The sequence below is a fragment of the Rhea americana genome, unplaced genomic scaffold (genome assembly GCF_003343005.1).
Source record: "Rhea americana isolate MKP2758 unplaced genomic scaffold, rheAme1 scaffold_239, whole genome shotgun sequence".
In the NCBI taxonomy this organism is placed as follows: domain Eukaryota; kingdom Metazoa; phylum Chordata; class Aves; order Rheiformes; family Rheidae; genus Rhea; species Rhea americana.
In genome coordinates this window covers 54,781-81,039 of record NW_028186356.1, presented here as the reverse complement: position 1 = coordinate 81,039, position 26,259 = coordinate 54,781, and positions in this window count along the sequence as shown.

Below are 26,259 nucleotides of genomic sequence, written 5' to 3'. Positions count from 1 at the left end.
GAGGCTTAAGCAAAAAGTTAAACTCCTGCAGAGATAATGGTGTTTCCTTGACCACAGTTTTCAGAGAATGAGGAAAGAAGAAAATATTTTAAAGTATTCTACTTGGGAAGTATTCAGACATTAAAGTGCTACATTCAAGTGTAATTCTTAGCTCTTGCTATGAAGTCCTTTGTTAAAATAAATTGATAAATTGTCATAAATGAAGTTAGTGATCAAGTTACTTCAGTGAGACTCTTACCTCATCCATGGCTGATACCTGCTAGAGGTAAAAGTCTTGTAAAGAAGTTTGACATTGCATAGTCAATAATTGATCAAAGTTGTTTCCCTAAGCTTTATTAAATGGTATTTAGAAATAAACTCTATTTCCCCACTAAATAACAAAATAGCTACTAGTGCAAATAGTAATACAGAAGAAATTACTTTTAGTGGAATGCCTTTTTGTTGTTGCTTTGACCACTGCAAGACTAGAATCTAYTGAGAGTATCAAAATATTTCTTTCAAAGTACGAAAATGATGGATAAAAGTTTTCAGATTTCAAAGGAAAGGAAATTAGTATAATTACATTTCTGAACAGCAACCTAGTGCTAAGGAAAACAGAAATTCATGAGATACTGGCTACAAGTTGCCAAATATAAGCAGGATCAAGAAGTTTCCAAAAGCTTTTAAGAGGTTCATGAAGCTGTGAAATTCATGAGGAATTTGCATTAGTATCAATCCACGGATTTGCTTACTGGTGGTGTTTTTTCTCTGGCAAGTGAAAAACACATTTTTGAAAATGGAGTCCTTAAATTGTTAGAAAAATGGTTTAAAAAGGCTGCTTAGATAAAAAAAAAAAAAGGTTATTTTTAAACTATTGAATATTTGAGAAATATGTGAAATAATCTCAGTCTCATTAACATTATGTTTCAGTAAGGTATTTCAACAGATTCTTAATTACATGTAGTTTGGTTCAGAGACTACTTAGCTCATTYGGGCCAAACACACACTTAAATTCCTGTCTTAATTGCGTGATAACACYTGCAAAAAGAATTTGTATCTTTTCTCCCAGATTGAAAAGAGAATTTCTTAGAATTCAGAGAGCTTGAGTTTATTTGTTGTGTCTATACAGACATTTCTGACGCTCCAGTGTAAGGTAATACTCAATACTACAAATGCAGATAGTGTTCCAAAGACAGAAAATGTTAGAAAATGTCTTGAATGTTTGTGAACCAGGATTGTAATTATTGCTTCAACATTATAGGATTCTGCACATGATTTTGCTTTACAATAGAAGATGTTTTAGATGTTAATATTTTATTCAAACCAACATGATTCTCTAAAATATAGACTACAATTAGATAGATCATTTCCTAGCACTAGCAAACAGCCCCTTTAAGAGAAGCCATTTTAATGCAAAAGTAAATTTTCTGAGGGATATATAGATGTCCCACAAAAGAGATGAAAAACGAAAAGTTTCCCTGACTGTGATCGAGGATCATAGAAATTTTTTGTTTAGCACTTTTAGATATAAGACACAGCCAATGAAAACGGCAGTCCAGGCTGTAGTGTTTCTGTGCTCCAGTTGTACTGTGTAAGAGCTAACACTTCTGYTTTCAAAATAATAAAAGCGACGGACTTTATTCTCTGAAGCAAAGAAGCTGCTGCTACCAACATTATCTATAAACTAATTTAATAATGTTTTCTCTTGCATGAATTACTGAAAGGATAATATCCACAGTTTCAAGAGAATATACTGAAGGACTTTGAAGCTGAAAGTATATATACTACTGCTGCTGTATTGGRCAAAAATGTTGCTTGGTGAACACCTCTTTTTGCTAATAAATGTGTATCTTTGCAAGTATGAAAAGAAGTATCATCGTCATGCTGTAGCAATGCTTCCAGAACAGTCTTAAACATGGGTTTGCTGCCTCTTTTCCCGATTTCTTAGAATCCATCCAGACTGGCTTTACAGCGCAGCAGCTGCTCTGCTCTGCCTAGTGCAATATTGATTTTTACGACAAGCTCTGTAAATATCAATATTTTTTGTACTTCAAGCAGGCGAAAAGCAACATAGTGAAATGTACCCTGCCAACCAAACACGCAAGGTCAGAACTGAGAAATGGAAGACAAGTTTAATGAGAAAGTGAGACAGGAGGAAACAGATTGGAAATAGAAAATAAGTATTGGAAGAAGACATGAGAACTCAAGTGAAACAGAGAAAACGCAGACATAGAAACGGAACCCCCAGTCTGGGGGTGTGCCAAGCCTCCGAGAGAAACCGGTACGGTATGGGAAACCGCTGAAGGAGGACACCTGCAAGGGCCATGGGACGAGAAACAGCATCTGATGTTTCCGTGCTTTCTCTGTTTTTTAAAAATGAATTTCTGCTTCGCTCTCTCTGACAAAGTGTATATGTTGCTTTCATTTAATAATGTTTTCAGTTTCTGTATATACCACTGAAGAATTTTAGGTTGTGTTTTCTCTTACGTCCTGGTTCTTAGCTGTCATTTACTCTCCTCGACCTGAGCGACTACCTGCTTAAACCTGGCTCAGCCGTGGGCGCGAGCTGGCTCTGGTCCCCTCCGGGCGCCGCGGGGAAGCGGGCAGCGCGCGGCCTCCCACGGCTGCGGAGCTCGCTCGCTCGCGCCCGGCCTGGCCCAGCGTGGCTTATCGCAACACGTTGTCTCCCTGTACCGTTAGAGACCAGGAAACTAAAGGCAGTACCGAAACAACCAGGTTGGYGCATTTACAGAGAGGAAGCTGAGGGGAGTAAGTAAATTGCAAAATCTGTGAATATTTTTAGTGTTCTTTATCGTGCTATTGCTTAGCTTGATAGGTGGTTTCAGTATCTTCCTTATATAGCGGCTATAACAGAAAGCTATAGATAGAACTACATTTTATTACTATTTTTTGACTGCAAACATCATCAAAATCAGCAAACCTCGTACAGCTGAATGCAATGAGTGGCTCATAAGCCAGTAAATCAAATGGAAGAAGTTGAGGAATGCCAAAATCTGAGGTTCAGTGTCTAAAGAAGGGTAACTTAATCTGTAATCCATTTTTCTAATGCATTTTGGCACTTCCCTCTGTCCAGGTACATCAGTCGGTAAAAATGTTTCCAGCTTTATCAACTCCTGAAAATGTGCCAAATAGAATGGTGAATTTATAATTTTGAGTAAATAAGTCTACATATAAAGTCCCTCAAGAATAAAGACTATGTAATAGAAACAGTTTATGTATTTTAGATGTCTATAATAATAACTCTATACCCAAAAATGTAGTATATGTTCCATCAGGAAAAGAATGAGGTTTTTAGGTAAATTTTTGACAAGATATAACCTTAATAGCTTACTTTTTTTTTCTGTGCTACATATGATTCTGAAAGAGAAAAATAGAGGACACTTCAGATACATTATACGTTTCGACATTAAGCAAACACATATTAGGCAAGTACATAACTGTATCTTAATGCACCAAAGAAGAAGAAGAAAAAAAAAAGTCTAGAGAGGAATATTATAAAACTGAGGTTTTGATGATGGTTAAAAACCCCCATAAACCTGAAATAAAAAAAAAAAAAAAAAAAAAAAAAAAAAAAAAAACCCAAAACTACAGACACTGAAATTACTCATAAATACCAGGCTGCAAATGAATGTAGGTAAGATTTCCAAAACCTGTGTCCCCTTTTCAGGTAAAATGCCCACAGCTTGCATGGGGAGCACTTACAGATGGGCTCACTACACAGCTGCAGCCCAAATACTATCTGTGCCACATATAAAATCACCAAATTAAGAAAAATAACATTATTTCTAGCTGTTCTACTTTGTACACAGTTTGTTGTGAAAATTTCTCCTAAGTGCTATGGTATTGCAAGTTTCCACAGAAAGGATAAAATAATTATTTTGAGAAAAAGAGCCATGTGATGCAAGTCAGTTTTTGAAAAATCCAGTGCACCAAAAATCAAGAATGCAGAGCTAGGTTAGGTTCATAAAAACAAAACAGAATACCAACAGCACAGCTTACTAACGAAGACTTTTTACAAACTTAGGTGAAATATATCTAGCCAGCGGGGAGCATAAAGTTCTGCCTCTGCTTGCAAAGAGGAGAAAAATGCAAACTGGATCAGTCTTGGAAAAGGATTATCTAACACGGCTAGCTTTGACAGCAAGTCACTAGGCTCAGTCATGGGAAATGTGTCTGTTCCCATATCCAGTCTCCTCAGCGATGGACAGACCACCCATCATGAACGTGCACACTGGTAACACCTAAGCTGGCTGATGTGCTTATCCCCGGGGATGATGGTAAAAATAAACAGGGATGTATTTATATTAATTTTAGCCTCAGAGTTCTTTAAGATTGGTCTCTAATTATGGAACTGCATATAGCAGCAGTTGGCACAAGTATATTTTTGCATGTTCAAGCAATCAAGAGACTGGGTGCTTTTCTTTGACATCTTGCTCAAAGTCAGCAATAACCTTGTCACTTCAAAAGACAGTCTACTGCAATCTGCTCTGCKCCTGTACTCGAAGACTCGTATCTTTCATGATGTACAGAGAGACGAGATCGTTACACTAATCCTTCAATAATTAATTCCGATTCATTTCTGGTCAGAGCATCTATTTAAATCCAAAAGCTCTCTTGTAAGTGGTCCATTACGTAAAAGACCTTGGACATTAATTTCACATTTTTTTCCAGCAGAGAAGTGTTTGTTATTAGAGACCAGCACACATGGCACCGAGTCCTCAGGATGAGCTTCCTGCAAAGACCCATTGAATTTGGCATTCTCTCATGGTACAATTTTTGCACCAAAGATCTCTTCTATTTCATTTTTCTCTTTCACTCTTGTTACTTGTATTCCTTGATGCAATGTCTTCTTTATTTAAGGTAAGCTGAATCTAGCAGAGATTGGTTGAGTCTGATTACTTTGATTCCAAATTTGGGGCAGCAGGTATAATAGGGTTTTCCTAAATACACTAACAGCAGATAGATAAAACAATGAAATACATGTTATGCACCTTGTAAAAGAACAGATTTAAAATGGAACACAAAAAATGTAGAAAGAGTCAATTGCTTATCAATAAGTTTTACTGCTGTATCATAAGATGCCTTCCAGGTGACCTGGATAAACTCAGTGAATATCAGTCTTTGCTCAGCGGGTGATGATGAGAATTCAGACTTCACACAGAAAAAGGGGACAAGAGATAATATGTGAGCTGATGGAAACACTAGTGTGCACAGTATGTCTGTGAAGTTTATTGTGAGTGAGGCCTGCATCAGATGCTAGATACAAAGATAGAGAGAAGTTAGTGGGTGTGCTGATATTCACTGAGAAAGGAGGGAAGGGAGGAAAGTGCTGAGATTACAGAAAACATTTAGAGCTAGTGTAGTATTCTGGGGGCTTCAAACAGAAATGTGGCTCAGTGGGCTAAAGAGTGACTGTAACTACACGAGCTACACTTCTTCAGACCACTTAGGAAGATTAGCAGAGTGATAACAAAGATTAAAATCCAGAAAAATGTCAGATAGACTTGAACCAAAAGCAGGAGTCCAACAGGGCTGTGTCTTGCCTTCCATTTATTAGCTATTAAACAGTGATGTGGTACTTGATAAAGGCCGAGTTTTCATGGATGCCAGAGCATCTCTTGCAGGATCAACTCCTACTCCTTAGCACAGAAGCCCACACTGAGTTCTGCTCACCAGCTGACCGCAAGTATGCAGGGAGAAAGTAGACAGGGGAAGTGGAAAAATTATAAAAATATGGAAACAAAAGATTATGAGGGATAGTGAAGGCAGCTCATGATCTTATTCCCTATGCTGCGGAATTTATGTAAGGGCCACAAAGTGGTGAGTGGATGTTAACAGATTTATTGAGAAATTTTACATACGGTAATATAGCTTCACTTCATGGTTTCTCCTRTCATCCTTTATCAATAGCAAAGTAGAGGTAAAATGGTTTGCCGAAGGTTATACAAGAAATCAGCAGTAGTACTGGGAATAAAGCCTGACCACTCTTTCCTTAGTGCTGCATTTAATATATACATTTCAGTTGTTAAATTCTGTCTTCAAATCTTAATTTGACAAAAAACCTAAACACAGTCTATATATGTATGTGTGTGCATGTACCCAAAGGTAATGTGGTAGGTTTGCTCAGGCATATAACTTTCAAAGTTAATATGTAACCAATTTTTCAATGAACATTTAGGACTCTAAGCACATGCATGGGATAATAGATGATACTGAGCAGTTTTATTTTAAATAAAATTGATCAAAAATTTAAATGAGCTCTCACCTCTAGCAAACTCATAGTCGTTTACTCAGTCTTAAGAGCAAATCTTCCCTTTGAAATAAATATTGCGACATAAAATAACATCTCTTAGCAAGCTGTGCCAAAAAGCTACCAAAATGCTATAAAATACATYCCCCAGGAAAAGTTATATATATACTTGTACATTTTATTAGGCAGTGCAAACAAAATGTTTCTATCCTGAATTTCTAACAAACAGATTTTCACATAATTTTCCTGAGGTTCCTAGGAATTGCACATAAAGATACAAAACCCGATCTGGAATGTTTCCAGAGCCATACTATACTCCATCAGGGTGCTCACTGTATTTAGTACTGCGTTTGTTGTCACATGAAATATTTCCTCGCTGTTAGGAAACACAYGAAGGTTGCTAGCTTGCTAAACGTRACAATTACAGATCTCTCAYCCATCCTCTTTAATAYCAAATTTGATCACATTGACCTCATTGCTTTAGAAGTACGGTCTACTCTGATGTCTTGGACCATGGGAGTTCAGATTTCTGTGCATAATATGCATATTAGCATAATTAAATTGGTTCTGCCTTTAGGGTAGCCAATCAGACTGTGCAAATGTGGCTGCTCATGGAGCTGTTGAAATAATTCCCCATTTGAGAGTTATAGTAAAACAATTCAATTTTACTTTGCTACAAAAGGGAGTAAGTCAGAAACATGAAGTCTCTCAAACTTTCAGCAAATACTGTCCAGTCTGGAAAGCAGGACCTGTTCCACTGTCTCCCTTCTCCCTGTTTACAGCAGGAAGCTGATGCTGCACAATCCCGTTTAAGTGAGCTATCCGCTTCCGAAAGATGTATTACTGCATTTCTGAAATTAGTTATGTGCATAACAGTTCTGCAAGTAGTTACAGTTGAGCCTAACAGTAGAGGTAGCTGTCATTACTCATGATCACAGCAGAATACTCCTTTCTGAATAAAAACACTGATGTTATTGCCAATATGGTGGTATCACATGTTCAGTGGATATTTTCTATAATTAGATATAAACGAACAGTTGAATTATACTTACATTTAAATAAATGGAGAGATTTTCCTTAACTGACTCTAATAATTTAGATCCTTTAAAAAAATTGCATATTGCTCTTTCAAATTTTTCTTCCTATCTGTTTGGCTTCAGAAATAAAACACAGTAATCCAGTGGGCTGCCTTGCACTGAAGTTTATYTATCTATCTATCTATYTATTTATTTATTTATTTATTTAACTTAAAAAACCCAGAGAGGTTGTGGAGTCTCCTTCTCTGGAGATATTCAAAACCCGCCTGGACGCGATCCTGTGCTATGTGCGCTAGGTGACCCTGCTTGAGCACGGGGTTGGACTAGCTGATCTCCAGAGGTCCCTTCCAACCTCAGCCATTCTGTGATTCTGTGATTCTTTGCTCTGTTATGTTCACAAACACAAAATATATACAATGACACAAAAATAACCAGTGTTAAAGACCAGAGGTATTCAAGAGGGAGCCTGGGAGGCCTGTCCCACCGGCCAGAAGACATGGTGTGCTGGGGCTGGCTATGCCAGGCTCCTGACCTCCCACATGCTATGAGTGCACCAGCCTCAGCAGCAGGCTCTGGCATGGGRGTCATGCTGCCTGCTCGTGGTGGCGTGGGGACTTTCACAGGTTTMCTGTTCTGTCCTGGTTCATCCATCCTGTCATTTTGGCAGGATTAAAAGCACTTTTGTTTAGATTCCTTGGTGGGCCTTGTCCCTGGGTTTATTTACAGCAGGTGATGCAGCTTTTTGAGGTTGGATCTGTGTCCTCAGGAGCCACAGACCAAGCTGAGACAGCTCCTCAGCATCCCTTCTACCCTCCCAAGGACAGGACAAGGTGCAATGTTCTGCATCCGGCAGACATCAGCTCGTGATATGAATCCGGCGGAAACACTTTCTAGACTAGCATTGAACCTTCCCAGCTGCAGGCTTCAAGGGAATTGAGGCCTTGCAGAATCAGGGCCAGAGAGCTGCAAACGACAACTTCCTTCCTGCTCTTTCCTAGGGCACTTGGCATTTCTGAGTGCAGTTGAAGAGCAAATCATTATATGGAGAAAGAAAGCATGCCTAAGACCACAGGTCAGTGTAAGGTATTTCACTAGAAAAGGGTAATAAAATGCAATAGAATTAATTTGAGCAATAAGAAAGTTTAAAAAAGGAGATGATTATTTCTGATACTTCGAAGGTAGTGCAGCAGCTCCTAAGCACCAAAGATTTAGATTGCATTTTTACCAAACAGAGGTTGAGTAATGGAGAAGTAGAGCAACCAGGTGGACAAACTAAATCTCCTGAAGGATTAGGTGTAAAAAAAAAAAAAAAAAAAAAAATCACTGCTTTAGTTACACATCAGACCAAATCTGTAATAGAATAGGATTACTTCTTTTTTCCTGAAATCATGTATTTTACTGAACATCCTTCAGTCTACTTTAATATTCAGTCACTTGAACATTAGACACACTAATAAAATATTATTATTATAAATAATATTGAAAGAGCCCTRGTCCTTTAACAGAAATAATATTAGCAGCCTGTGAATAGGAAAACACTATTTTAGTGTCAAGCTTGAAAGATAATCAAATGATTTATTCAAAAAAGTAAGGAACATCTACACARGGAAGGGAAAACATAATGAACCTCTGTATGTTGTGCCTGGCCCACCAGAAAGCGTCACGGCTGAATCTCCGTGGTGCTGGAGGCTCCCCCGGGAYCCCTGCAGCCGTGTGCTCTACACAGGCGGCAGAGCCCCGCTCTGAACGTGGTGCTGTGGAGTCAGGATTTTCCCAGCGAAATGGGGTGGCGGTAGAARTGCTACGGAAGGATTCAGGTGACCCCTTGGGATGGATGTGCCGGAGGGTTTGTGCGGACAGCCCCCGGGGCAGGCAGCCACCGCAGCGGGGGCTGCTCCGGGGGCTCCTGCCTCGGCGCCGGCGTGCAGCTCGCTGCCCGGCCACCTTTACCTTTGGCTCCCCCAGGTATGCTGAGATCTGCTGGAGCTACCACACGTGTGAGTCCGCTTCCCCAAAGTGGCTGTTTAGCATGAGCCAGGAGGCAACCCCAGCCCCGCCTGCGGTGCCGCACCACGCRGAGCTAGCCTTTCAAAACAGGAACGTCCTCTTCCTTCCCTGGATGCTATCAGGTGTCCCCAGGAATATGTACAAGAAAAGTGAGACCACGAGAAGATCATAATTTTGTGCTGAAAGTTTTTTCCACATTTGGAAATTGCTAGTATGCGCAACTAGAGATAGCAACTAATTCCTGAGAATTTCAAATATAAATTCTGCACTGACTTGAAATTGCTTTTTAATTTTTCTGCTTTCTCAGTAGGGCACAGGGTTTCTGCCATGTACAGCTTATAAATTGCAACTGATATTAAGTTAATTATCCAAACTCAGAAGTAAATAATAATCTCAAATAATTGGTAATAGCTTTTTGCTTTCACAACTTTATGGTAATATCTTCTTGCTTTCACAACTTTATGGTAAAGGAAACAGTTTTTTAAAGACTATAAATTTTAGACATTTAGAATTTACACATTCAGAATTCTGAWTTTTTTTTTAGTTTTTATTTTTATGAGTTTCTTTCTGTAAAGACAGATCCCTTAGCTCCAGGTGTCTAACTGAAGAGAATAAGGAAGAGGGCTAGCTAACAAAATTAACCTAGAATTATACATGCTGAAAAGGCAACGTACAAAAGATATAGAATCAGTAAGGTTAGAAGGGACAAATATACACATATACACATTTACCATTTTTGAGTGAACACTGAGCACTGATAGACAAGGCTCTTGGAGATATTTAATTAATACATTTTTCTTGGTGACTACTGCAACCACTTAGCTGCTACTAAACACCTTATTCTAGGACAAAAGAAACATGTATTAACTTATTTAATAGCACTTTAGTTACTCCAAAATTGAAGAACATGCTTTTGTGCCCTCTGCCATTATTAATACAAATCGAAACTATGTGTCACCCAATATTAACTGCAATTCTACTGTAGAAGATTAGATTGTGTTCAGGATGACTTTGTCACAATAAGTGTGCATGTGTGGGTGTGTATAATTTTTTGTTGAAAGATTTTAGTAGAATCACCTTCCCTAAACATCACAGACCTTAGGCACCTATGAAGACGGACAGCAGACTACRAACAGCGTCTGATGTAGTCAGGCCCTAATGGGGTCAGCAAATAAATCTCATTCTCCTCCAGCTGCACAGTGACGAAAAGGAACACAGAAGTGTTAACGACCAGATCACCAACATCTTCATGAATTCTGATGCTGATTTTAGTGGCCCTCAGCAGGACTGAGACCCAGATCAGGGCAATTATGAATACGTTATGAGTACTTGTCCATTAATCATCTGTAGGTCCTGACCCACAGTTGTATGAATATAGGAAGAAACATAAAAACTATATTGAGGTACAATGATGAAAAAATATGCTTTAAAAAAATAGCTTATAAAGGTCCTGTGGCTTTTTAGAGATAAAAAGTACAGTGGAAATGTAAGAAAAAAGAAAAGAGATAGTGGTGTAAATCAGCATAGTGCTTCCAGAGCCTGTGGTGTAGTGCTACTTGATATTAGGTTAGGCATCTTGTAGGAAATAAAACTTTTATAAATGAAGTCAAGGTAAAATATTARCATTACAAAAGCTATGTCCTCTAGGTTGAAAATATGATGCAAATATTTGCCAACATGCCATCTCTAGTTTCTGGAATAATTATTCTGCRCTAAAAAAGATGCTAATTTGAATGTCCATTTAGAGCACTGATCAAATCCATGCCACTGTTAGAATTAAAATATCTTTTTAGGGTTTCAGCATTGCAACCTAAAGCAATATATGTGTCTAACATATGACATCAGTGTTTGTCTATGAGTCTAGGTAATCAGGAATCACAAAAAAGGAAGCTTTTTTAAAAAAGTACTACCTTAAAATGATTCCTTTTATTGGATGTAGTTTCTCAGGGATGTTTTAGAACCACGCACTCCTCTGTCCCAGTTTCCTGTCACAAAGATTAGTGTCTGCCTCTTTCGTCAGGATAATGTACAATGAGCCCTTGTATCTGAACTCTGCAGCTGAATACAATCTGATGAATGCCACTGTAATTCACAAAAACATCTAGCTTTATATTTTCACAGCAGTACAYGGAGTGGGATTGTGAGACTTTAAATGTAATGAGAGATATAAAGATTAATCCCCAAATGTCAATATCAAAGCTTACTCCAGACTTTCAGGAACAAAGTGAGTGCAGGAAAAAAAGGCTAAGTCAAAATCCTATAGTGGGAACAAAGTCTCCTGGATGAAGAATAACAAAGAGTTTTCTTCTAATGGTGGGGAAAAGATTTATTGCTCCCAGACGTGGTTCTAGGAGGAGCAGACAAACCAAACGCAGGCAGAGACTCACACAGCGCTGCCCTGCACTGAAAGATCTTGCTTGTTATGGGAGCTTTGGGGAGAGGGATGAAGAGGAGGTTGGCAGTGACTAGGGCTGCTTCTGCCACAGGCTCTGGGATGCCAGCTTGCCTACTTGGCACTGGTGCCAGCTGAAGATATGGAAGTGCTCAAAGTTGTTTTTCATTCTTTTCTATTTGGGCAGAAAAAATATGCTTCTTCAATGAACTCTAAAAAAGAATTCCACAAGTAARGGAACACAAATGTATGAGTCTAGATTGCTTGTGCCTCTGATCCTAAATCCGAGCAGTGATGCCTTAAGCTTTGTGTTTTGCATGCCAGTATGCCATAACTAGTACAAACAACAAACCACAATGTTGTACCATGACCTCAGCAATACGTCGAGAGTTCTTAATCTGCACATTCTCAATAAAACTGATGTAAGGGGAAGTCTCAAGTGGGATTTAGTGGCATTAATTGTATTTTGCAGTTCATACTTTTTTATTTGCCAAAGACTTCAATCAGCCTTTCCATCCTGGCATAATCTACAGCGAACACGTGTACATAGATATTATAAACCTTTTAGACAAATTAGAATAGATGTATTAGTTTTCTGGTGTTTTTTTGAAATTGAAATTCTGAACTAAAAATGGCATTCTTATCTTGCTACAGAGTCCTCTATATTTAAGTTTACCTATGAAATGTTAGTATTTGTTTCTGTACCTAATGCAAGCCTTAGACAACTTCTCTTTCTTTACTATTTAATTTTCATCCTAAAGAATTCTGCTTGTCTGCACAGATTTGCATTAGTAGGAGGTCTTTAACTGGTAATAAGCAATAGGCTACCAGATGCTGAAATTTTATAACTSTCATTTGAATGGTAATTGTTCTAAATATTCTCAGTTTGCTCTTTGTACCACAGTTGTTAAAAACCAAAGTATTAATAATGCAAATGCTGTACCTAACCAAATGTATTACCATCCCAAATATAACATAGTTTCCACTGAATGTATCTGGTTAGAAAATATTTACTACCACTTCAGAAAAGAAAGAAGACTTCTGAAATAATCCTCTGAATAAATTCTTTACTTGGAAAAACATGACCTCCCACTGCTGCATGATTACTGATGGCTTTCCCAAATGTACTTGAGCTGATGGCAATGTGAARAATTAGCAGGGCCAGGGCTGCTGCCTTCCATGAAGAGACTCTTTTGTTGAGTTGCTGACATCTCTGGAAGTATGGATTAGGATAAGAAAAGGAAAAATAAAATTGTGATAAGGTTGAAAAAACAGACTTGGACATTTTCTAGTGCTGCTTAGAGATACACCTGCTGCTTATTATTGAGATACAAACTATAGTAACAATTTTAATTGTAAAGTGGATACAGACAATAAATTACGAATGCTTTTATATGAACACATTAATGAATGTAGTATATGAAATAAAATTTAATTAAAATTGTAAAGTTGTAAGTCTTTAAAGGATAAAGTGAATTAACTAAAAGGCTTTTTAAATTAATTAATATAATACAGGAAYTGGAATTGAATTAGATTTTAAAGGTATTTTACATAGTTCTTGTATATAAAAACAACAATATATGTGATTGCAACTTGTTAATTGGTTTTGATGAGTGGAAAGGAATAGTTAGTGCCTTCATTTTATTTGAACATAATTTTTGATTTCTGCATATTTATTCTCTTTTTCTAATGCTAATAGAGTAATACAAGATAGGTATGCAAGCAAACAGTTTGATTAGGTTAGGTAATAAAATTCATCACCACCAGTGTATATCCTCTATACCATACAGCATACTAATATCTGTTTCCAGCTCGACTGAAAATGTCACAATAACTAGAACTACTTCATGACCACTAATTCTTAATAAAGATCAACATATATGATCCTTCATTTCATACTCTCTGCTTTTACTTACTGCATTACATTTTACAGTCCCTTGCATTAGAGACCACATTCTTCACGGAGCCTAAACCAATTTCAGGAACAGCTCACACAGTACAGCCACAGAAGGTCTATTTTGTTTTCTGACACAAGCCCCGCGACACCAGCTTGTGCTTTCCTCGGCCATCTGAGAACACAGTCTGCACAAAATTGCCTACCTTCACCCCCTTGCTTCCAGCAACTTAAACGCACTACACATTATTCTGTTTTTTTCATTCATGTGTTCTACAGCTATTATTACAAGAATGCTATTTGTYATTTAGTATTTTAAGTGCGAAAAAAAAATGTGCATGAGACAGCCCTCTAAGATCAATGGACCCTACTTCTCAGCTAATTCTTCTCTCTGTGTGTCTGTGCCAGCCAAATATTTAGAGGTCTAGGTCTYCTACATGCAATTCTCAATTCACCAAGACATATTTTTTCAGGATAGAGTAAATTCAACAGCTTTAAGTCTTCTGGGTTACTATTTATTTTTCTCTATGCTAACTTTTATTTAATTTATCAGCGTTTCTTCTGTTGATAAACAGATAAAAATATCATGGTCATTGGGCTACTTGATGATCTATAAAAGTATTCATCTGAGGGGGAAACTATTTTTGAAAGTTTAACTTTCTTTAAACTACCAAAACATATTGTGATCCAGTGACTGACATTTGAAGACAGATTTTGGAGTCAGTTTAATTTAACACTGGGACAGGTTATCTTAGAAGAATACAGGTTTCCTGTATCACATTTCAGTAAAGCTTCAGCTAATGCTAGATTTCTTTACTAAAAGATATGTTTTAGCTGAAAAGGAAATTGTGGGTTGGAGACAAAAATCATTCAGTGAGGGTATGTGAGTCATCAGATTAAATGACCATTAACGAATTTTTCAAGTCTTAAAATYCATAAATCAATTTAATGACAATAGCACACAGTGCATTTGCTGTATATATTAGCATTCTAGTTCAACTCAAGCGTGAACTTTTTAAGAGGAACTCTTGGATACTTCCTCTTAATCAGGTTTTGTTTTCCAGCACAGAAAGGTCACGGAGCATTTGAAATGGATTCCTTTCAGAGAAACTACACTGGACAGTGTGCTCAAGGGAGGCATGTAGTGTACTCCACCAAATAATGGGAAAATGTGGATGAGACTATACAGCAGCCACCCAAAATCAGAGCGCTGACTATTTCAGCTCATTTCAGTATAATGTGGACATGTGCTCCTCTCTGCTAGCTGTTCTGCTCTACAGATCCTCTCCTCTGGAGCCACAGCACTTGCTAATGCCGGCACAGCCTTTGATAATCCTAGGCCATACTGGGGCCGGCCAGGCAAGACCAKAGCAGAGCATGAGAAAACTGATGCGTGCTGGAGCCCATCTGATGAGCTCTGAAGGACAGAAGAGCAGAGTAGCCTGGCGAATGACAGTGAAACATCTCCATGTGTGTCAGAGTTACYGCAACTAATTATTTCACSAATCACAGAATCATAGAATCGCTAAGGTAAGGTTGGAAGGGACCCCTGGAGATCATCTAGTCCAACCCCTCTGCTCAGCACAGTCACCTACAGCATGTTAGACAGGGTTACATCCAGGTGGGCTTTGAAGATCTCCAGAGAAGGAGACTCCACCACCTCCCTGGACAACCTGTCCCAGTGCTCCGTCACTCTCACGGGGAAGAAATTCCCCCTCACGCTCAGGCAGAACTTCCTGTGCTTCAATTTCTGTCCATTGCCTCTCGTCCTGTCACACGGGACAACTGAAAAGAGTTTGGCCCCGTCCCCTTGACACCCTCCCTTCAGGTACTTGTACACATTGATAAGATCCCCCCTCAGCCTTCTCTTCCCCAGGCTGAAAAGGCCCAGCTCTCGTAGCCGTTCCTCACAGGGCAGATGCTCCAGCCCTCTGATCATCTTCGTACCCCTATGCTGGACTCCCTCCAGTAGCTCCATGTCTCTGTTGGACTGGGGAGCCCAGAACAGGACACAGTTCTCGAGATGAAGACTCACCAGGGCTGAGTCGAGGGGCAGCATCACCTCCCTCAACCTGCTGGCAACACTCTTCCCAATGCACCCCAGGAGACCATTCCAACTGGGCCTTAGCCTTCCTCGCCGCATCTCTACATACTCTGACTGTATTCCTGTAATTCTCCCAAGTAGCCTGTCCCCTTTTCCACATTCTGTGTATTTTCTTCTTCTGTCTGAATTTGGCCAAGAGCTCCTTGCTCACCCATGCAGGTCTCCTGCCCCTTTTGCTGCACTTCTTACTCATAGGGATGCAGCGCTCTTGAGCTTGGAGGAAGTGATGTTTGAATACCAGCCAGCTCTCCTGGACCCCCCTTCCTTCTAGGGCCTTAACCCATGAGATTCCACCAATCAGGTCTCTGAAGAGCCCAAAGTCCGCTCTCCTGAAGTCCAGGGTTGCAATCCTGCTTGTTGCCTTAGTTCTTTACTGCCGGATGGGGATGATCAGTCTTTGTTACACATTTTCATCTTCAGAAAATGTCTAAAATTAAATATTTCAGAATATACATTTTTTCTTAAATAAGGATCTACTACCAAAAAAAAAAAACCCAAAACATTTAATGTAAATATTCACAAGTCAACAGAATTGAGAGTTGTGAAATCTCCAGGAAGATTAATTCCTAACAGCTTTTAAGTGTAATTGCTGGAAACTAGAAAATGATTTCAAAAGTCCTCTGAAGGGAAGCAAGAATCTAAATGAAAGTTGATATCGAGTAATCATGTGATGACAGCCCCGATAAGAAAGGGTGTTTTAGCTTAACCAAGTGATTTCTTTTTTCCTAGAGGAAAAAAGAAGGGGGAACAGTACAGAAAACCAGAGAATGGACAAGTAAATCTTTTAGAAGTTCCCAATGTACCAATTGTAACCATGTAAACTCTTCCCACAACCCAGTGCCCCTTGACATTCGATTTGAAAAAATGTTACTCTCTAACATAGGTTAGAAAGTAATACCACAAATGTACTGGTCTGAATCTTCCTCCTCAGGGATCTGGTGAATGTTGTTGCCAGGCCRYTCTCCRTCATCTTTGAAAGGTCCTGGAGAACAGGAGAGGGGCCTGAGGACTGGAAAAAAGCCAGTGTCGCTTCAGTCTTCAAGAAGGGCAAGGAGGAGGGACMAGGCAAGTATTGTCCAGTCAGCCTCACCTCCATCCCTGGAAAGGTGATGGAACAGCTCATCCTGCATGACCCCTCTAAGCATGTGGAGGAAAAAAAGTTATCAGGAGTAGTCAGCATGGATTCACAGAGGGGAAATCCTGCTTAACCAATCTGATAGCCTTCTCTGATGGAATGACTGGCTGGGTAGATGAGGGCAGAGCAGTGGACGTTGTGTACCTTGACTCCAGCAAGGCTTTTGACACTGTCTCCCATAACATCCTCCTAGATAAGCTCAGGAAGTGCGAGGAAGTGSGRGYTAGAYGAGTGGACAGTGAGGTGGATAGAGAACTGTCTGAAARGCAGAGCTCAGAGGGTCGCCATCAGTGGCGTCGAGTCCAGTTGGAGGCCTGTGGCTAGTGGCGTCCCCCAGGGCTCAGTACTCCGTCCCATCCTGTTCAACTGTTTCATCAATGACCTGGATGAGSGGACAGAGTGCCTCCTCAGCAAGTTTGCTGATGATCCCAAGCTGGGAGGAGTGGYTGACACATCTGAGGGCTGTGCTGCCATTCAGAGAGACCTGGACAGGCTGGAGAGGTGGGCAGAGAGGAACCTCCTGAGGTTCAACAAGGGCAAGTGCAGAGACCTGCACCTAGGGARAAATAAGCCCAGGCACCAGTACAAGGTGGGGGCTGACCTKCTGGAGAGCAGCTCTGCAGAGCAGGACSTGGGAGTGCTGGTGGACAACACATTAACCATGAGCCAGCAATGTGCCCTTGTGGCCAAGAAGGCCAATGGTCTCCTGGGGTGTTTTGGGAAGAGTGTTGCCAGCAGGTTGAGGGAGGTGATGCTGCACCTCCACTCAGCCCTGGTGAGTCTTCATCTCGAGGACTGTGTCCTGTTCTGGGCTCCCCAGTMCAASAGAGACATGGAGCTACTGGAGGGAGTCCAGCATAGGGGTACGAARATGATCAGAGGGCTGGAGCATCTGCCCTRTGAGGAACGGCTAYGAGAGCTRGGCCTKTTCAGCCTGGGGAAGAGAAGGCTGAGGGGGGATCTTAKCAATGTATACAAAAATCTTAAGATAGAGTGTCAAGAAGATGGGGCCAGGCTTTTTTCAGTGGTGCCATGCAACAAGACAGGAGGTATTGGGCACAAACTGAAACAGAGGAAGTTCTGTCTAAATATGAGGAAAAGCTTCTGTACTCTGAGAKTGAYGGAGCACTGGAGCAGGTTGCTCAAAGAGGCTGTGGAGTCTCCTTTTCAGAACCTGCCTGGACATGATCCTGTGCAATGTGCTCTAGGTGACCCTGCTTGATCACAGGGGTTGGACTTGATGATCTCCAACTTCAACCATTCTGTGATTTTGTGATATAGGATGACCCTCAAAGCAGAGTAAAGATATGAGCTGAGAAGCCTAAACATCAATTGATAYCGGCAACCTCAAACACTGCTTTCAAAAACAGGGCATGGAGGGGAGGGTCAAGAGRAATAGGATATTATATTCCATTTGGTAGAGACAAGGTTTTCTCTGCCCTTAAACTTACTCTAGAAGAAAGATGGGTGAAGAAAGCAGTTGTTCAATCTGTGCCTCTGGATCCAGCCACCGAGGGGGGCAGCCAAGGCAGGGGCCCTGCTTGGTTCCTAGCAAGAAGAGATGAGAGGAAAAGGAGCAGCATCCTTCTTCTCATATTCAGAGGCTGATTTCTGTGCTTCCAAGAGCAGAGCAGAAACAGGTTGCTATGGTTTCATGTGGAACTGACTAGAAAGGAGAAAATGAAGAAAGAATGATACATGCCAGGGAAACTGAGATGAGGCCTCTGCTGGTGTTTTACCCTAACTTGGCAGGTTTAAAACATCTAAATATAAGGTCATTTTAATTGTCTAAAACTGTGTGAATTAATATAAAGACTGACTACATCAGAAACAGTATTTTTCAAAGACAAATACTTGTATCTTAGAAGGAAAAGACACAACTGCAGTACTGAATAGATTTTTCTGCACCTCCTTTTGAGCACCAACTCTAGAGCTCCTCGTAACAGGCAATGCCATTGCACTGAAAATACTAGTACATTAAAAATGGAAATTCTACAAGATTAAAATCAAATGCTTTAAAAGCAATGCTAAGGGATATGATCTCCCTAGGCTTCATTACTAGAATTACTAGGTATTATGCCSTGCTCTGTGCACCCCAGCTGTGATTTTGCTGTTAATCCTCCTCAGTCTCTTGGAAGTATTGTGCAAAGAAGTGGGGGAAAGGGAGAAAGAACAACTATGCCAGAATATGTGATCCTGAAAGAGGGAAAAATTCTTTGCATTGCCTTTTCCATCACGGGATCAAGATCAAATTAACAGGTGCCAGGTGGTTAAGTGAAAGAAGAAAGAGATRCCTCTACTCTATCAACAGATAATCTTCTGAAATCTCCCAGGCCTGCTGTCCAAATTATTTAATAATATTGCAATAATTAGTGATATGGTGACTTCTTTGATGCCAGTATCATAAAGAATTCAAATGGCATGGCTCATCTGCAGGGAAAAGACACAGTACTTCACAGCTAGGAAGAACTGAAGAAGTGTATTTAAAAAAATTATCTAATATGTACACATAAAGGAACATGGTACCTGTGTGTGGTATGGGTGTTTACCTAACATGCTGAGACATAAGCATGGATGTTTTCTATTACTACTGTCTCAGAAAATTCATGATACGTTGTCTTCTTACTTACTTACCTTACTGGGATTTTGAGAAATCAAATTTCTAATCTTCTTTTCAAAAAGAAAAGCCAAGTCTTCCAAACAAAGGCCAACAGTAGTACTAGACAACTATGACAAAAAATGTTTTCTACAAGAAACTTGGTATTTCCTTGAATAAGAGGGAAAGGACAACTACCACATTCAGAACATGAATGGTTAACCTCAAGAGGGTGACTGTGGTGGCCCTTACTGGTGCCCTTTACTGGACATGACGGAAAAGGGGGGTGTGGTCGTGGGGTGGTGGTTCTCAAAGAGGATGCCTTTCACTGTCTCTCTCACACAGTTCTCCTAACCTGCCCAGTCCACTAAGCAGCCTTCGAGGCTGTAACAGCCAGGTATTGAAGTATCCAGAGGTATGAGGTAAATATTTGCTATAGTTCCTTCACAGGAAAAATATTTTGGTTGGTTTCAGTTTTATGTTCACGTGCATCTATTTTTGATTTAAATTTCTCCAGTAGGTAAAAAACAAAATGAAAGGAATAAGGAACAAGTCATCAGTTACATTTTAAAAGTACTGCTACTATTAGTAAATGCATCTAAATCCCAGCAGAATTCCAGTGTTGATTTCTGTGGAGGCAATACTCCCAACTCCTTGTTGAGCTTAAACGTTTACTAGAAGTGGTCTAGATATTACAGTGATCAGATAGATCAAGAGTTTGGGTTTTCATGTCCTGAGTAAACTGGCAGCTGTAGTAGCACCGTGCAAGCACTGGCGCAGCATTATTACATGGTCGTAAGATGACCAACTCACTCATAAATGCCCTTTTCTTCCATATTTCTTTCTATTGGGGATTTTTCATCCTGCTTCACTTAACATTTGTTGATTTTCCAGGCTAAATTTACAGATAGAATATACTGTAATTGAATTGTTGCCATTTTAACTAGTATTTCTTTCTTCAATTGCAAATGTAGAGATTACAGATCTCTCTGAAATCAGCCGTACTTATTATTGTTAGAGGAGGCTCCAATAAGATTGGTGTATCTGAAAGCTCTAAGTCTCCTGGAATATTAAGGGAATCATCCAAGACTGAGTTAATGATCTATTATCATCCATAGGCAGCCACTGTTAAAGATTATTCCAATAAAGAAAACATATATTTTTTCATCTTTGTARTATGTGAATTCACATCTTAAAACTCAGTTATCAAAATAATGTAAATCAAATGGGGACTTCACATGTCATACAAAATTATCTTTTGGAAATACATGTTTTACATAAACTTCTCAGGTTCATAGCATTAGGGCTCCCTTGTCTGCACATGAGTTATAAAGCACAGCAGCTAAGGAACTTTCACTCAGCTCAGTCTTCACTGAGCTGTGTAGTGTTGTGCAGGTTCCAACCATATTTACTTAAGATTTTGCCAAAGGTAGTATCCTTGTCCTTAACAAGCTTAGATAAGCTTTTACAAGCACATGGCAATTTCTGCTTGTTTCATATAATCTGATGGGATGAAGATCTTCTACCTGTACTGGAAAATAATTGCTTGCCTATCTTCTGCAGTGTTCTTAAATCTTCTCCCATGTGTCTGAAATAGACATTATAACTCATGTGCAGACAAGGGAGCCCTAATGCTATGAACCTGAGAAGTTTATGTAAAACATGTATTTCCAAAAGATAATTTTGTATGACATGTGAAGTCCCCATTTGATTTACATTATTTTGATAACTGAGTTTTAAGRTGTGAATTCACATATTACAAAGAAAATAGAAAATAATTGCTTGCCTATCTTCTGCAGTGTTCTTAAATCTTCTCCCACGTGTCTGAAATAGACCAGTAACTGAAGGAACTAAGTTCTGTGCTCTCTGTTCTCCCTCTTGCTTCCCAAGTAGGTAAACAGGATAGTACGTTATCTTATATGCACCGTACGTAAACTAAAAACAATAGAAAATAAAATTTCAGTATGACTTGATTCTAAATTTAGGATGAAAATAAGTTGCAAAGCTTCTCTTCTCTGTAGTAAAAAAGCAAAAAGAAAAGCTCTTCCAGCTATAAAAATTCACATTAAATAAATCTATATTCTATAGAATTATATAAATGCAATTCTATAAATGCAGCAAAAGGAAAGATGAAGATCAAAATACTGACTCCCTACAAAAGCTATAATCACATTAATTGCAATGACAATGTGAGCTGAATAGGCAAGCTAGAGCAAGAGGTGGAAGTCAGGTATATAAAGCCTGAGGCTGTAAGTCAGTGGATCTTGGTTCTATTCCTGGCTTTGAGATGAACATTTTTCATGCATTGATGGATTCACCTTTTAAGTCCATGTGACCTTTTGAAAATGCTATCCTTCACTTTTATGTGCTTCTGCTTGCCTTTCAATCCTAGGTTAAACTTACATATTTGGATTGTACACTACTTTAATCACTGAAGAATAGRTTATGATACCTTTGTATTGGATATCTTCCTTCACACTATCTGAGAGAGATCCCAAAGCAGTAAATAGGAAATGTTCACAGAAGTGAGCCCAGGGATCTCTCTGTAGAAATCTAACACTCTGATCATTACCATGACAAACTCACATTCCTATGCCTCATTTATATTTGTTAGTCAAGACTTACGTATAGTGAAAATACAACCACACTTGAGTACCTCTCTGCAAACAGTTTGTCTCGAGAAACGATACTAAACAGCTAACACCCTCAATGAGAACGGATATGCTATTTTTGTAATAATTCTCTGAATAATACRTATCAATTTTCACTATGGACCAAATCGTACTTTAAAATGACACTTTAATAAAAATATCTGTTGATCTTTTTAGAGTTGCATGGTTTTTATACTAATATGAGCAAGATTACATTCATATTTCAGAGTACGTATGAAACATTTCTTTCTGAAAAAGATAATGCTGCTTGCTTAATTAGATATCAGTTTATCTTAACTAGTATTGTGTTTGCTTGGCTTTCTATAATTTGTATGAAGAAGATGGTGAAAATTGATGAGCCTTGGTGCTCTGTAACCCCCCCCCCCCACGACAGTAAAAGATTATTATTTGATGTGGAGAGGAAGGCTAAGGCCCAGCTGGAATTGAGTCTGGCAAGGGATGTTAAGGACAACAGGAAGGGCTTCTTCAGATACATCAGCAGCAAGAGGAGGACTCGGGAAAAYGTGGGCCTGCTACTGAATGAGGGAAGTGCCCTGGTGACAAGGGATACAGAGAAGGCAGARTTACTGAATGCCGCCTTTGCTTCAGTCTTCACTGCTAAGGGCAGCCCTCAGGAATCCTGCAGCCTGGACATGAGGGAGAAAGTCTGGAGAAGGGAAGACTTTCCTTTGGTTGAGGAGGAAAGGATTAGAGACCTTCTGGGCAGGCTAGRCATCCMCAAATCCATGGGCCCAGATGGGATGCACCCACGGGTACTGAGGGAGCTGGCGGATGTTGTTGCCAGGCCGCTCTCCRTCATCTTTGAAAGCTCCTGGAGAACTGGAGAGGWGCCTGAGGACTGGAAGAAAGCSRATGTCACTCCAGTCTTCAAGAAGGGCAAGAAGGAGGRMCCAGGCAACTATAGGCTGGTCAGCCTCATCTCCATCCCTGGAAAGGTGATGGAACAGCTCATTCTGGATGTCATCTCCAGACATATGGAGGAAAAGAAGGTGATCAGGAGTAGTCAGCATGGATTCACAAAGGGGAAATCCTGCTTGACCAATATGATAGCCTTCTCTGACGGAATGACTGGCTGGGTAGATGAGGGCAGAGCAGTGGATGTCAYGTACCTTGAGTCTCTCCCTTCATCTTTCATTATCCTCTCAACTGACTCACACAGTTGCTACAAGTTTCTTTGTTTCCTTAAGATCTGTTTTATTGACGATACTGGCAGGAAGTAAATCACCTAATAAATATAGGATGAGCGGCACTTTTACATTCATCTAGAAAAAAACCATGGCTGTAGTGTGTACACTTTTATAGCTCAACCTATAGTTAATAATCAATACACAAAGAAAATTAGGAGAATTTTGTTTCCTGTGCTTTGCTTGGTGGCAACCATCAAGCTAAGCCATACAGCAAAGCAGCTTGTCAGTAAACTAAGAGACGGTCACGACTGCCAGCCATACATCATGCACAGTAACCTTGATCACCAAGCGAAATAGCCCCCGACCCACTGATGCCCTGACCCAGCAAGGAGCTGCAGCACAAATGATTACAAGGTGAACTGCTTCCACAGCCACCGAGTAACAGGGCAAGCAAGGGAAAACCCAACCAAATGAAGCAAAGAGGCGACGGATACACCACAGTGAGAGAKGCTGCGTAATGCACTGGGAAACAGCTTTTCTGTTAGCATAGTCCCAGTATTTTTCCTACATATGCATGCTAAAAATATTTCTTTTCATTACTGATTTRAAATCTCACACAAGTATCATGGTAAAATTAGGAAATACAAGTTTCTACAGACATTCAAATAAAGTGGTTGTGACTGTATTTCTCATCCTAGTTAAGACTATACTTCATAACAATTTCTCGTGTTWCACATTTTCACTTTACCCATGCCATGCAAAAATCTCTGACTCACAATTGGGCTTGGAGCGTTTAATCTTATGAGACGAGGGGATGCAGCCACCCACCTTGTAACCTCATCGAAGATATAAAGTACATTGTCGGTGACGACAGGTTACAAGGGGGATGGGTCCCTTAGTTTCCTATTATTAACACACCAGATCTATGTAACACTGGAGAAGGGGAAGATTACACATATTTTGATCATATTTCTCTGTGCTCTGGATATTGTTTATCACAGGCCACAGGACCCTTTATTTAAATGTATGTGTCTAATTTAGTTTTACACCTAAAYTCAGACAGCCAAACGTCTCCAGCAAAGCTGCATTGCTATCAGGAGTCCTGGTTAATTTAGCTAGGAAGACAACAATATAGTAAAGACACAGCAGTGTGGAAATCAGGAGGCCTACCTATGCTGAGGTACCTCATCTCTGCTGTGGCAGTGGAGCTCGGAGGGAAAGGATGTCTCCTGGTGCCAGGGTAGTGTGTTCCTAAAGAATGTCATATGTAGCGCTAAYACACATACATGTCCAGGAGCAGGAAATGGATTTTTTTGAAAAAAAAAATCAGGCTATTCAAGTGAAAGCCTCTGGTCTTCCTCTGCTCTATTGCATATATACTTAAACAAAGGTTTCTAAAAGAAATCAAACATGAAATTGCTGATGTACTACCTAGCACTTAAACTGGCCTCAATATTAGGGAAATGGAAGACAGAGAACGTAACACAAATCTGTAAGAAAGGCTTCGGCAGCAATCATATAGATCACCAAGCATGACTTCCACACTGGGCAAATAGGTGGCTACTGATGAAGTACAGAATTAGGAGACACACACAAAAATTGAGTTAACAGAAACAGAACAGCTTTCACTCATGGCAGTAATGCCTCACAAATCTGGAGGATACCTTGGAAGAAGTCAGTGTCTGTAAGGATGACCTATCTGACACAGTGTTCCTGGGCTTCTAGAAAGYTTCTAACATGATCTTTCACAAAAAACTACAGGAAGGAAGGCTTTCTTGGAAACTAAGAGGCAACTAAAAGGTATGAGACAAGGTGTAGGAAAACAGTTGTTTTTAAAAAAGATGATGATTATCTATGAAGTCCCAGTGAGMTCTCTGCTGGAATGTAGTCAAAATTTTCATAATCCAAAAAGGAATAAAGAATGAGATGAAAAGTTTATTGCTGATGCATAACTATTTAAAATAATATAAGCTGGCTGTAATAAGCTACAGAACAATCTTATAATATTGCGTCACTGATAGAGTGTCAGATGGAAATTGAGTATAGATAAATACAGAGAAATGCAAGTTGAGCAAAGTAGCCCTAATGATAGATACAAAGTGAAATGCCACTAAATTAGATTGCACTACCCAGAAAATTCCCCCAGATGACGGAGTCTTTATAGGTACTTTTAAATRCTAGTTTAATGCTCAGCGTAAGGTAGACTGAAATTATTTGGAGAGGCATTGACAACAATGGAAAATGCCAATATCCCAACAAAGCATCCACAGGAGAGCCACAATTTGTGTTTCTGGAAACCTATCTCAGAAAGGATTTAGAAGAACTAGAAAAGGCATGGAAAATGTAACAAGAATGGTTAACTAATTGGAATAAATTCTATTCAAAGAAGATAAAATAAAGCAGTATTCAATTTTGGAAAGAGAGGATACATAACGGACATGTACAAAATCATGTACAGCAGCAAAAGGGAGAAATGCCAATTATTTGTTGTTTCTCAGAATGCAAGTACAAAGCGTTGTCAGAAAAGGATTAGATAGTAGATGTAAAACAAACAAAAGAAAGTACTTTTCCACACAAGCAGTAATTAAACTATGGAACTCATTACCACAGGATGTTGTGTAAGCCAAACATTCAAATGGATTCAAAAAGCAATTAGACAAATTAATGGAAGAAAAGTCCATCAAACCCTATTAAACACAAAGATGTATACAACTGTTGACACCACATTCATCATCAAATCCTGCAATACTTCYGTCCTACTGTTTATTCTGAGAATGGCATTTTCAAATCCTGACTATTAAGGCAGTACATTATCTATAGTAGAAGAAATCTTAGGATAATCATGAGAAGGAATGCATAAAGACAAACATAGGCAACCGAGCTTTCTTTGTTTTCTTTTGCCTCTCTGAGTCACTATAGAGAAACTACATATATGTAGACCTTGAGCTTCCTAATGTAGAGGATTTTAATACAAAACAAAATAAGAGTTTTACTCAAGCCCCCCAAACTTATAAATAAATTACACAAGAAAAAAAAATACTGAAA